Consider the following 14,550-nt stretch of genomic DNA (forward strand, 5'->3'; position numbering starts at 1 on the left):
ATAGGAGCAGGAGTAGGCCATTCGATCCCTCTAACTTGCTCCACCATTCAACTAGGTCATGGCTGATCTTCTACCTCAATGTTATTTCTCTGCACTATCCCCATATCCCTTGATATCTTTAATATCTAGAAATCTATTGATCTGTTCTGAACACACTCAATGACTGAGCCTCCACACCCCCTCTGGGGTAGAGATTCCCCACCCCCCAAGTGAAGATATTCCTCCTCATCTGAGTGTTAAATGACCTACCTCTTATTCTCAGGCTGTGTCCTCTGGTTCTAGACCCTCAACAACCAAGAGCCCCAAGAATGCATTGGTAACCCAGATATTTCTGTACCTGGGCTCCATAGCTCATCACTGATCTGGTCAATTTTAGAACTGGAATGTCAGTATTTTGGAAATGTGTGGCAAAGAAAGGTAATTGACAAAAGTAACAGAGGTGAGAGTATTTTTTCTTAAAACATGGCAAGTTACAATGTTCTGGCTCACACTGCCTGAAACAGTTGCCAAAGTGGATAGTAACTTTCAAAAAGCAATTGGATAAATATCTGAGGGAGAAAAACAATGGACACCTTCAGTGCTATCTCATTCAATGGCTTTATGAAACTACAAAGACTCAATGATTATAGAAAGATGAATATTGAGACCCAATCCCACTTGAAATTAGAACAGCACCAGAACTACAAAGGCTGGCTCAAGTGATGTGTACTTCAGCAACAGGAAAAGGGTTAACCATTTCTCTCTCCAGGAATGCTGCCTGACATGCTGAGTGTTTCCCGAATTCGCCATTTTTATTTCAGATTCTCAGCAACCATTTGTTTTAATCTAATCCTGTGCTTTTCCAATGTACCTACTGGCAACTGGTTACAGAGTACAATGTCAGACACGGCAACTAATTGCCCACCCGCTATGTTAGGTTTTGGGCAAGGGGGTGGGGGGAAGGGGGGGGCGGTGGTGAAGTCAGCAAGTATGAAGGAGTTCCTGTAATTGCATGGAAAGGTGCCATGGGAAGGAATTGGTGTGACTGAGGAGTGGACCAGGATGGCATGGAGCGAATAGTCCCTTCAGAATATGGAAATGGGAGGGTAGGGGAACATCCATTTGGTGATAGCATCACATTGGAAGTGGGGGAAATAGCAGTGCACGATCCAGTGAATACAGAGGCTGGTGGGATGGAAGCCGAGGGAAAGGGGAACCTTATCATGGTTGCAGGAGGGAGGGGGAAGGGCGAGAGCTGAAGTGCATGAAATAGAGTGGACATGATCAATGGTCCTTCGCTGAGGAAAAAGGAAGACATCTCAGAAGAGTGCATCATCTGAACAGATGTGTTGGAGAAAAGAATTGTAGCCAAGGTAGCTGTGGGAGTCAGTGAGATTATAGCAAATATTTGGTGATAGATATCTCGTGAAATGGAAACAGAGAAGTCAAGGAAAGGAAGGGAAGAATCGAAGATGAGCCATGTGAAGGTGAGAGAAGGAACAAAGCTGATGAAACTTTTCAGTCCAGGAGAGCAGGAAACAGGCCTGATACAGTTATCAATACACCATAAAAATGTACCACATGTCCCACAAAAAGGCAGACATAGCTAGGGCCCATAGCAATGCCTTTTATTTAGAGTAAGTGAGGAAAGATAAGTGAGTTGTTGTTCAATATAAGAACAATTTTAGCTAGGTGGTGAATGGAGACTAGTTGATGGAAGAAGTGGAGAGACTTCAGACTAGCCTGGTGGGGGGATGGAGGTGTAGAGAGGTTGAACATCCATGGTGAAGAGGAGACGGTTAGGGCCAGAAAACTGAAAACTGTTAAGGTAATGGAAGGGCATCTCAGGAAATTAAGGGATATGGAGACCAGATGGGATGATGGAGTTGAAGCCCAAGATCAGTCTTGATCATATTGAATGGCGAAGCAGGATTAATGGGCCATGTAGTCTACCATTGCTCCTATTTCTTGTATTCTTGTACATCAGAAGAGTCATACAGTTAAGTGTGAAGAAACTGGACAAGGGGGAAAAAATAGAGTTGCGATTGGAAGAAACAGTTCAGTGGGGCAGGAACAGGCAGGTCGACTGGGGCTGTTCTATTTGTGAATCTTGGGAAGGATGTAGAAGCGGACTGTCCAAGGTTGGGAACAATGGAGGAAAGAATTCTAGAGGAGATGAGGTCAATGACAGATTTGGAGACAATTTTTATTGGTGGGATCATGATCCAGGGAGGAAGCAGGAAGTGCTGGAGAGATTTTCTTCTCCATCTATTCTTTCATAGGGTATAGGTGTCACTGGCTAGGCCAGCATTTATTGCCTATCCCCAATTGCCCCTGAGGTGGTGGTAGTTAGTCGCCTGCTTAAACCATAACGGTCTATGTAGTGTAGGTACACCCACAATGGTGTTAGGAAGGGAGTTCAGGATTTTGACCCAACGGGGCAATGAAGGAATGGCAATATATTTCCAAGTCAGGATGGTGAGTGGCTTGGAGGGGAACTTGCAGGCAGTGGTGTTCCCATGCATCTGCTGCCCTTGTCCTTCTAGGTGGTAGAAGTCATGGATTTGGAAGGTGCTGTCAAAAGAGCCTTGGTGAGTTGCTGCAGTGCATCTTGTAGATGGTACGCGCTGCTGCCAATGTGCTTCGGCGGTGGAGGGAGTGAATGTTTGTTGGAGTGCCAATCACATGGACTGTTTTGTCCTAGATGGTGTCGAGCTTCGAGTGTTATTGGAGCCGTACTCATCCAGGCAAGTGGAGAGTATTCCATCACACCCTTGGCTTAGGTAGGATAGTAAGATGTGAAGAGGACACAAGAAGACTACAAAGGGATATGGATAGGCTTAGCAGATAGGTTCATTGAGTGGGCAAAGATCTGGCAAATGGGAAAGTATGAAATTGCCCATTTTGGTCGGAAAAGTAAAAAAAGTATATTATCTAAATGATGAGAGATTACAGAGCTCTGAGATGCAGAGGGATCTAGGAGTCCTAGTGCATGAATCACAAAAGGCTAGTTTGCAGGTACAGCTAAAGTTAATAGTATGTTATCATTTGTTGCGAGGGAAATTGAATACAAAGGTAGGGAAGTTATGCTTCAGTTATACGGGGCACTGGTGAGGCCACATCTGGAGTACTGTGTACAGTAGGTCTCCTTCCTTATGGAAGGATGTAAATATGTTGAATGCAGTTCAGAGAAGGTTCGGATGGGTTGTTTTCTGATGAAAGGTTGGACAGGCTATGCTTGTATTTGCTGAAGTTTAGAAGATTAAGAGGTCACTTGATTGAAACATAAGATTATGAAGGGTCTTGACAAGGGTCAATGCGGAGAGAATGTTCCCTCTTGTGGGATAATCTAGTACGAGGGCCACTGTTTAAAAATAAGGGGTTGCCCATATAGGACAGAGATGATGAGAAATATTTTCTGAGAGTTGAGAGTCTTTGGAACTCTTTTGCAAAAGACAGTGGAAGGCAGAGTCTTTGAATATTTTTACGCCAGAAAAGGGGATTGAAAGGTTATCCGGGGGTGTAGGTGGGAATGTGGAGTTGAGGTTACAATCAGATCAGCCATGATCTTATTGAATGGTGGAGCAGGCTCGAGGGGGCTATGCCTGCTCCTAATGCATATGTTTGTATGACTTGTGCCTTGTAGATGGTGGACAGGCTTTGGAGGGTCAGGAAGAGAGTTACTCGCCGTAGAATTCCCAGCCTCCGATCTGCTCTTAGAGGCACAATTTTTGGCCTCTGCAAAATAGAGGTTGGCTTATCAGACAACAGCACGATTTTTGTCAGCAGGCTTGATGACAATGTTAAGTTTGGATCCAAGAGAACCAAGTGCAGCGAGTTTAGAGGGAGACAGGTTAGAGTGATTGAGGGGAGGAGAAAAATTGAGATAGCCAATGTCACACACAAGCAGTTCTCAATGAATAGATCAGGAGAGGATATGAAGACAGAAAGCAAGATCAGGTGGAGGGAGAAGAAGAAACATAAGAAACAGGAACAGGAGACAACCATTCGGCCCTTTGAGCCTGCTCCGCCATTCAATAAGATAATGGCTGATCTGCTTGTGTTTCGAATTCCACATTCCCATCTAACTCTGATAACCTGTGATTCCCTTGCCTAACAAGAACATATCCACCTTTGCCTTAAAAATATTCAATAACTCCATCTCCACCGCCTTCTGAGGCAGTGTGTTCCAAAGTTGTATAAACCTCAGAAAAAATGTCTCCTCATCTCTGTCCTGAAAGGGAAACCCCTAATTTTAAAACAGTGCCCCCTAGTTCTGGACTCAACCACAAGGGGAAACATCCTTTCCACATCCACCTTGTTAAGAATGTTCAGGATCTTGTATACTTCAACAAATCACTCCTTATTCTTCTAAACTCCAGTGGAAACAAGCCCAGTTGTCCAACCTTTCCTCATATGACAACCCGCTCATTCCAGATATCAATTTAGTGAACCTCCTCTGAACTGCCTCCAACACATTTACATCCATCCTTAAATAAGGAGACCAAAACTGCGCACAGTATTTGAGATGTGGTCTCACCAATGCCCTGTATAACTGAAGCATAACATTCTTACTTTTATGTCCAATTCCTCTCAAAATAAAGGATAGCATTCCATTAGCCATATTAATTACTTGCTGTATTTGCATACTAACTTTTTGTGACTCATGCACTAGAACAACTAGATCCCTCTGCACTTCAGAATTATGCAGCTCTTCTCCATTTAGGTAATACTCTTTTATTCTTTCTGCCAAAGTGAACAACTTCATATTTTTTCCACATAAAACTCCATTTGCCAGATTTTTGCCCACTCACTCAACCTATCTATATCCATCTGCAACGTCCTCATGCCCTCTTCACAACGTACTTTCCTACATATCTTTCTGACATCTGCATATTTAACTATCATGCCATCGCTCCCCTCATCCAAGTCATTGATGTAAATTGTAAAAAGTTGAGGCCCCAGCACAGATCCCCTGCAGGACTCCACTTGTCACATCCTGCCAATCCGAAAAAGACCCATTTATGCATACTCTGTTTTCTGCCCGCCAGCCAATCTTCTATCCATGCTAATATGTTACCCGCTACACTATGAGCGTTTATTTTCCGCAATAACCTTTGATGTGGCACTTTATCAAATGCCTTCTGGAAATCCAAGTACAGTACGTCTATAGGCTCTTGTTTATCCACAGCGCATGTTACTCTTCCAAGAAAAAACTCCAATAAATTGGTTAAACATGATTTCCCTTTCACAAAACCATGCTGACTCTTCCCGATTACCTTGAGCTTTGCTAATGGCCTAGCTATAACTTCCTTAAGGATCGATTCGAACAACATCCCCACGACAGATGTCAAGCTAACTGGCCTATAGTTTCCTGTTTTCTTTCTCCCTCCCTTCTTGAATAGAGGGGCTATATTTGCTGCTTTCCAGTCTGATGGAACCTTTCCAAAATCTAGCGAAGTTTGGAAAATTAACACCAGCGCATCAACTACCTCATTAGCCACCTCTTTTAAGACCCTATGATGAAGTCCATCAGGACCCAGAGGCTTGTCAGCTCACAGCTCCATTAGTTTGCTTAGTACTGTTTCCGTCGTGATTTCAATTTCACCAAGTTCCTCCCTCCCTTTCATCATCTGATTTGCAGCTATTACTGGAAAGTTTTTTGTATCTTCTCTTATGAACACAGAAGCAAAATATTTGTTCAATCATTCCACCATTTCCTTATTATCTACTATTAACTTATCACTGTCACTCTAAGGAGACCAGCACTTGCTTGACTTACTCTTTCCCTTTTTAACTAACTGCAGAAACTTGCTGTTTTTAGCTAGCTTCCTCTCATACTCTAATTTCTTTCTCCTGATTAATCTTTTAGACGACATTCTGTCGTTCTTTATATCCTGACCAATCATCTGTCCTCATCTATGTGCAGTTATATGCTTTCTCCTTAAGTTTGAAGCTTTCCTTAACTTCTTCAGTTAACCACGGATGGTTGGTCCTCCCCTTAGAATTTTTCTTTATGGTAGGAATGAACTTATCCTGAATACTCTGAAATATCCCTTTAAATGCCTGCCACTGCTTCTCTATTGATCTTTCCCCATGCCTACTATCCCTGTAGATGGGGAAAAGAAATGGACAAATTGGCTGGATAGAATTATTTTCTTAGCCAGGAATTCCTCACAAACATTTTAATTGTAAATATTGACTTGGACTTCAACTGGGCACGTTTTACACTTATGCAATTACTTCAATAGGTTTCACACAGGGCAAGCATTTACTTCTGCAGACTATATAATCTACAATAAAAGTTTAATAGCTCTTTGTGGCACAGGCCTGGATACACACAGGCTGGGATTTTCTGTGTCACTCCAATCATAAATATCCATCAGTGGCTACCTTCAAAGCTTCTCTTGTCTAATGGGGAAGGTGGAAACTAGGTTAATTTCTAGTTTTTTTGTGACAATCATGCATTATTTCCTTCTACTGGATTTACAAATTTACCAAAACCAGTATCATCAGTTGTTGACGTATCTCCTCACAGAGTAATTTGAATATCTACCAGATCTCAAGTTATATAATCAGCTATCATATAAACCAATGAAAACATAAATTCAGTGATAGCAATTCTGAGTTGGAGAAGGGAGTGGGCATTTCAGAGCTCAAGAATAGCCTTGAAGCTCTGAAGGACAATTTAAAATGACAGGCAACCTCTAATGCGAAGCAAGATTTTCTCTCAAGTCTGATCGTGACACTAACCATAAGAGAATGAAGTTTGAGGAAATGCAAAGGATGAAATAAAGTGTTAAATATTCACTAGAAGTATGTCAAAGGTCCAAAAAGTAAGATACCATTCAATTTTAATTCAAGTGCCATTCCGTTTTCCAACATTTTTCTTAGCTCTTAAGATCATGCCCTTGAGTGGGAAGACTCTCCAGTGCTTCAATTGATGGTGACTGATTCAAATGGTGAGGTTCCCTCTCGTCTCATCAAGGGAAACATCTCAAACTACCTAGGGTTGAGGGAGAGATCAGGGGCTATCTGGAGTTTGAAATAGAGGTCAGTGGAAGGTGGGGTCAGCTGTGTCTCTCAGCACTCTAAAATGTCATCCAATACAAAATACTGTCCCACTAGTGCCCAGATTTTCTTCAGTTTTTACACATTCAATACAATGTCGCTAAATTGTTTATGGTTCCTGCTATCTGGTTAAGGGCTCAACCCTGCTTTTGTCATAGTCTAATGCCTATACCCCATTGCAAGGAGGTTAAGTTGGGACTTCCAAAGTCAAGCTGGCTCCAAGATAGTTGATGTTTGGAATCAGTCAATCCTTAATGAGTCAGCAGAGTCTTGTGCCAGGCAGTTCCGTACTATTCCAGTTAATCACCCAGCTTGACATTTTAATAGGACCTGAGAGTATTTCCACTCTAACCATGCAAGCTCCAACAGGGTGGATAGTCCTAGTTGGGCTAGCACTAAGATACAAGTAGTGGTCTGTGCGGCAGGTGGTGCCATTTCGCTTGTTAAACTCTGTGGAAGTCCCTAAGCTTTGGCTGTAACTGATCTGTACCTATATTCTGGATCTAGATAAGCAGGACGCGTCATTTCTTGGAAGAAGTGAATACTTCATATCATGCAGAAAAAATGCTGATATATTTCTCATTAGAAATTTGGAGACATTTAAGCACACTGATTGGTTTGAGAGCCAGACACAGCAGACATAAAAAATGATGCAGTTGAATCTAAATCTTGCTCTTATCCACCTTATTAAATTCACACCATTTCCGACTTTGCACCAACTGCATCACAATAAACAATATTAAATTCTAGCTGCCGAATTCTCTGTTAACTCTGTTAAGAATGTTCTGTAATTCAGTGTAACTTGTTAGCATTTAATAGGTTCTGTTCAAGTAATGTTAGATACCCAGTGCTTGAAGGTAATAAAGTGACCAGGTGCTGGGTGTTGATTTGTTAATTATACTCAATTGCATATAAGGATGAGCTCTGGCTGTCTGGTGCGTTAAAGGGGAGAAGTCAACTCTGTAGTGGGCAATAAACATTCTCTACCTAAGCTTCTTAGTCTCTTGTATCCTACACACCCAGACTTGGGAGTTAACCAACATAACTTTCTCTTGCAAACCTGCTGCGCTCACATTGGGTTCTGAGAGCAAGCTAGGAACATTCCCATAACACAACAGGACAACCCAACTGATGAGAATTGCAAAGTTCTGAATTTTCAACCCTAATGTACACAGATGGGTCCATAGTACTACAGCAGTATCAAGTGTGAATAATTGAAATTTAGGTGTCAGCCATTGCTCAGCTGATAGAAGGTTGTCAGTTCAATCCTGTTGAGCTCAATCCAGACTAAACTCCAGTACAGTGCTGAGTTAATATTGTGCTGTCAGAAAAGATGTTAAACTGAGGCTCCATCTGCTTTCAGGTGAAGATTCCTTGGCACTTCTCAGGAGAAAAGTATGGAAATTCTCCCCAATATCCTAGCCAATATTCACCCCTCAACTAATGTCATCATCATGCTTCTGCTGCTGGTACATTGCTGTGCTCAAATTGGCTTCTGCATTTTACAGTGACTACACTTGTCTGGATTTTAAAAAAATTCATTCCTGGGATGTGGGCTTCGCTGGCTGGGCCAACATTTATTGCCCATTCCTAGTTATCCTTGAGAAGGTGGTGGTGGTGAGCTGCCTTCTTGAACTGCTGCAGTCCATGTGGTGTAGATACACCCACAGTGCTGTTAGGAAGGGAGTTCTAGGATTTTGACCCAGCGACAGTGAAGGAACGACGATATATTTCCAAGTCAGGACAGTGAGTGACTTGGAGGGGAACTCCCAGGTGGTGGCAGTGTTCCCATCTATCAGCTGCCCTTGTCCTTCTAGATGGTAGTGGTCATGGGTTTGGAAGGTGCTGTGGAAGGAAACCTTGGTAAATTCCTGCAGTGCATCTTGTAGACGATACACACTGCTGCTACTGTGCGTCGGTGGTGAAGGGAGTGAATGTTTGTGGACGTGGTGCCAATCATGCGGGCTGCTTTGTCCTGGACAGTGTCAAGCTTCTTGAGTGTTGTGGGAGTTGCACTCATCCAGGAAAGTGGGGCGTATTCCACCATACTCCTGACTTGTGCTTGGTAAATGGTAGAGAGGCTTTGGGGAGTCCGGAAGTGGGTTACTTGTCGCACGATTCCTAGCCACTGACCTGCTTTTGTAGCCACAGTATTTATATTGCTAGTCCAGTTCAGTTTCTGGTCAATGGTAACCCCCAGGATGTTGATAGTGGGGGATTCAGTGATGGTAATGCCATTGAAAATCAAGGGGCGATGGTTGGATTCTCGCTTGTTGGAAATAGTCATTGCCTGGCACTTGTGTGGCACGAATGTTACTTGCCACTTGTCAGCCCAAGCCTGGATATTGTCCAGGTCTTGCTGCATTTGGACATGAACTGCTTCAGTATCTGAGGAGCTGTGAATGGTGCTGAAAATCGTGCAATCATCAGCAAACATCCCCACTTCTGACCTGAAAGGAAGGTCATTGATGAAGCAGCTGAAGATGGTCAGGCCCAGGACACTAACGGAGGAACTCCTGCGGCGATGTCCTGGAGCTGAGATGACTGACCGCCAACAACAACAACCACCATCTTCCTTTGTGCTAGGCATGGCTCTAACCAGCGGAGAGTTTTCCCCGATTCCCATTGACTCCAGTTTTGATAGGGCTCCTTGATGTGTCACACTGTCAAATACGCATCATTTGAGAGTGATGTCAAGGGCAGTCACTCTCACTTCACCTCAGGAGTTCAGCTCTTTTGTTCATGTTTGAACCAAGGCTGTAATGAGGTCAGGAGCTGAGTGGCCCTGGAGGAACCCAAACTGGGCATCAATGAGCAGGTTATAGCTAAGCAAGTGCCGCTTGATAGCACTGTTGATGACCCCTTCCGTTACTTTACTGGCGATCGAGAGTAGACTGATGGGGCGGTAATTGGCTGGGTTGGATTTGTCCTGCTTTTTGTGTGCAGGACATAGCTGGGCAATTTTCCACATTGCTGGGTAGATGCCAGTGTTAGAGCTGTACTAGAACAGCTTGGCTAAGGGCGTGGCAGGTTCTGGAGCACAAGTCTTCCGTACTTTGCCAGAATATTGTCAGGACACATAGCCTTTGCAGTATCCAGTGTCTTCAGCTGTTTCTTGATATCATATGGAGTGAATCAAATTGGCTGAAGACGGGCATCTGTGATGCTAGGGACTTCCGGAGGAGGCCACGATAGATTATCCACTCGGCACTTCTGGCTGAAGATTGTAGCAAATGCTTCAGCCTTATCTTTTGCACTGATGTGCTGGGCTCCTGCACCGTTGAGGATGGGGATATTTGAGGAGCCTTCTCTTCCAGTGAGTTATTTAACTGTCCACCACCATTCATGACTGGATGCGGCAGGACTGCAGAGCTTAGATCTGATCCGTTGGTTGTGGGATCGCTTAGCCCTGTCTATCACTTGCTGCTTATACTGTTTGGCATGCAAGTAGTCCTGTGTTATAGCTTCACCAGGTTGACACCTCATTTTTAGGGATGCCTGATGCTGCTTCTGGCATGCCCCCCTGCACTCTCTATTGAACCAGGGTTGATCCCCTGGCTTGATGGTAATGGTAGAGTGGGGGATGTGCCAGGCCATGAAGTTACAGATTGTGTTCGAATACAATTCTGCTGCTGCTGTCCACGATGCTTCATGGATTCCCAGTTTTGAGTTGCGAGATCTGTTCGAAATCTATCCCATTTAGCACGGTGGTAGTTCCAAACAACACGATGCAAGGTATCCTCAATGCGAAGGCTGCGTGGTGGTCACTCCTACCAATATTGTCAGGGACAGATGCATCTGCGGAAGGCAGGTTGGTGAGGATGAGGTCAAGCATGTTTTCCCCTCTGCTTGGTTCCCTCACCACCTGCCGCAGACCCAGTCTAGCAGCTGTGTAATTTAGGACTCGGCCAGCTCGGTCAGTAATGGTGTTACCTAGCCACTCTCATTGATGGACATTGAATTCCCCCACCCAGAGTACATTCTGCGCCCTTGCCACCCTCAGTGCTTCCTCCTGGTGGTGTTCAACATGAGGAGCACAGATTCATCAGCAGGACGTTTCCTTGCCCATGTTTGACCTGATGCCATGAGACTTCATGGGGTCCGGAGTCGATGTGGAGGACTCCCAGGGCAATTCCCTCCTGACTGTATACCACTGTGTCGCCACCTCTGCTGGGCCTGTCCTGCCGGTGGGACAGAACATACCCAGGGATGGCGATGGTGGTGTCTGGGACATTATCTGTAAGATATGATTGCGTGAGGATGACTACGTCAGGCTGTTGACTAGTCTGTAAGAAAGCTCTCCCAATTTCAGCACTAGCCCCCAGATGTTAGTGAGGAGGTCTTTGCAGGGTTGACAGGGCTGAGATTGCCATTGTCGTTTCCAATGCCTAGGTCGATGCTGGATGGTCCATCTGGTTTCATTCCTTTTTTGTGACTTTGTAGTGGTTTGTTACAACGGAGTGGCTTGCTAGGCCATTTCAGAGGGCATTTAAGAGTCAACCACATTGCAGTGGGTCTAGAGTCATGTGTAGGACAGCAGATGGGTTTTTACAACAATTGACAATGGTTTCATGGTCATTAGACTTTTAATTCCAGATTTTTATTAAATTCAAATTCCATCTGCCATGGTGGTCCCCAGAGCATTACCCTGGGTCTCTGGATTACTAATCCAGTGACAATGCCATTGTCCCATCACCTCCCCCTGGATGTGAAGCTCTTTGGCTTATCCTTAAGTTATGGAAGGGACTACACAGATGAAAATCTATTTCACAGAATCAGAATCACAGAGCAGAAGAGGCCTATCGAGTCTGCATCGACACGTGAGAAGCATCCGACCTACCTACCTAATCCCATTTACCAGCACTCTTATTAATATCAAATAGAGCTGAATGAATTTAATTTCAACTTATTCTGAATGTTTTGGCAGTAGACCATGTACCATGGCTGGTCTGTCAGATTCTGAGTCAGGTTAGCACTAGCCAACCCAATAGCACACCCGCTCAGGAATTAGACTGCCTTGGGAAGTTTTTTTATAAATCATGTGGGCGACCTATTAGAGGCTGCATATTTTAAAAATGCTTTGCAATTCTGTTTTATTTACAACTGAGTGGTCACATTAGGGAGCTTTAAGAGTCAAGCAGAGTGGGCCAGAGTTGTGCAGGCCTGAACAGGTCGAAGTGTCAGGCGTGTTCCACTGAAGGCATTAGTCAATCAGCTGAGTTTGTAGGGCAATCTGACAACCCTTCACATAACCAGATTCTCTTGTACAGAAACTACTGCACCAGCACAACCCAATAATCAATGTAAAGGCAGCCAGTTGAAAAATGCCCACTGAAGTTACTAAGTGCAGCAGAAATGCCAGAACTAATTGCAACCCTCTAATTCAAACTATTATTGATAAGTGCTCTCTGTAGACAATTCATTAGCTAATTTATAACTTCCTTATTGATCCCAGAGCGTCACTTTAGTAGCAGGTCCTCTCATGAGGGATTTTATTGTGTTCCAAAAGTCAAAAATATATTATCAAAGTGTGTCACTGCTAGTATGGTTACTATAATAAGAACTACAATAAATGTGTAAGGTACAACCTCCCTTTCATCAAGCATTAGATAATTGTCTTTGCCCTCAGATAATGTGCCTGAATAGCTCCCTTAGACAATATATTCCAGAAAGATGGTGAACTTTGATAAGTATAAAAGAACTATCTGGTCAAAGGGCAAAATGCATATAATATACATTTATATATATTCATATATATTGGTAATTTTATCTACAGTTGTGCTTGGCTAGTGTCAAAACAGGTGCCAAGCAGAACTCTATTACAGTCTCACTGACTAGATTCCGGCAGCACTGTATGCAAAATCTGAAAGCAGTAAGCACCCAACAACCACTAACACCCTGAGTAGATGTGACAGCGACTGGTAAGTAGAATAGCATTATTTTGAATTTATTTTGGGAAATACTACATAGAAGGAAAAAAGCTCATGTACAATTTGGATGTGCCATGGAACCATAGAAAAGTTATAGCACAGAAGGAGGCCATTCGGCCAATCTTGTCCATGCCAGCCCGACGACACCCAGGTGCCCTTTCTAATCCCACCTTCCTGCACCCGGCCCATAGCCCAGCAGTTTACAGCACTTAAGGTGCAGATCCAGGTACTTTTTAATAGAGTTGAGAGTTTCTGCCTCCACTACCAACTTCGGCAGCGAATTCCAGACACCCACTACCCTCTGCATAAAAAAGTTCTTCCTCATGTCCCCCTACACCTTCTGCCACTTATCTTGAATCTATGTCCCCTGGTTCTAGAATTCTCCACCAAGGGAAACAATTTTATCCTGTCCACTCTATCTATTCCCCTCAGAATTTTGTACACCTCAATCAAGTCACCTCTCAGCCTTCTTTGTTCTAAGGAAAATAACCCCAACCTATCCAATCTCTCCTCGCAGCTACACTTTTCTAAACCTGGCAACATTCTTGTAAACCTCCTCTGCACTCTCTCCAGAGCTATTACGTCCTTCCTGTAATGTGGTAACCAGAACTGCACACAATACTCCAGTTGTGGCCTCACCAGTGTTTTATACAATTCCAACATTATATCCTTACTTTTATATTCTATACCTCTGCCAATGAAGGAGAGCATTCCATATGCCCTCTTTACAACCTTGTCTACTTGAACTGCTGCCTTCAGGGACCTGTGTACTTGTACGCCAAGATCTCTCACTTCATCTACCCCTCTTAGTATATTCCCATTTATTGTGTAATCCCTGTAACTGTTTGACCTCCCTTAATGTATGACCTCACACTTCTCTATGTTAAAATCCATCTGCCTCTTTAACGCCCACTCCACCAACCCATCTATATCGTTTTGGAGATTATGGCTATCCTCTACACTATCCACTACTCGGCCAATCTTTGTCTCATCTGCAAATTTCCCAATCGTGCCCCCCATGTTCACGTCCAAATCATTAATATATAACACAAACAGCAAGGGTCCCAACACTGAGCCCTGTGGAACACCACTTGAGACAACTTTCCATTCGCAAGGGCATCCATCGACCATTACCCTTTGTTTCCTGTTACAAAGCCAACCTTTTATCCAGTTTGCCACATTACCCTGAATCCCATGGGCTTTTACTTTCCTGACCAATATGCCATGTGGGACCTTGTCAAATGCCTTGCTAAAATCCATGTACACAACATCCACTGCACTACCTTCATCAACCCTTCTTGTCACTTCCTCAAAGAATTCAATCAAATTTGTGAGGCAAGACCTTCCTTTAACAAATCCATGCTGACCATCCCTGACTAGTCTATGCCTTTCCACATGACAGTTAATCCTATCTCTCAGGATTGATTCTACTAATTTGCTCACCACCGATGTAAGACCAACTGGCTTATAATTGTTTGGCATTTCCTTTGATCCCTTTTTAGAACAATGGAACTACATTTGCATTTCTCCAGTCCTCCGGTACCTCCCCTGTATCTAATGAAGATTGGAA

General features: G+C 43.7%; 1 protein-coding gene across 2 annotated transcripts in view; it reads right to left on the minus strand.

Moving 5' to 3' along the window:
• The window catches only part of zfyve28 (zinc finger, FYVE domain containing 28), a 264,825-nt gene that overhangs the window by 43,720 nt on the left and 206,555 nt on the right, over window positions 1–14,550 (minus strand). The window lies entirely within an intron of this gene.

Source organism: Cetorhinus maximus, chromosome 2 (assembly GCF_964194155.1).
Source record: "Cetorhinus maximus chromosome 2, sCetMax3.hap1.1, whole genome shotgun sequence".
Taxonomy (NCBI): Eukaryota; Metazoa; Chordata; class Chondrichthyes; order Lamniformes; family Cetorhinidae; genus Cetorhinus; species Cetorhinus maximus.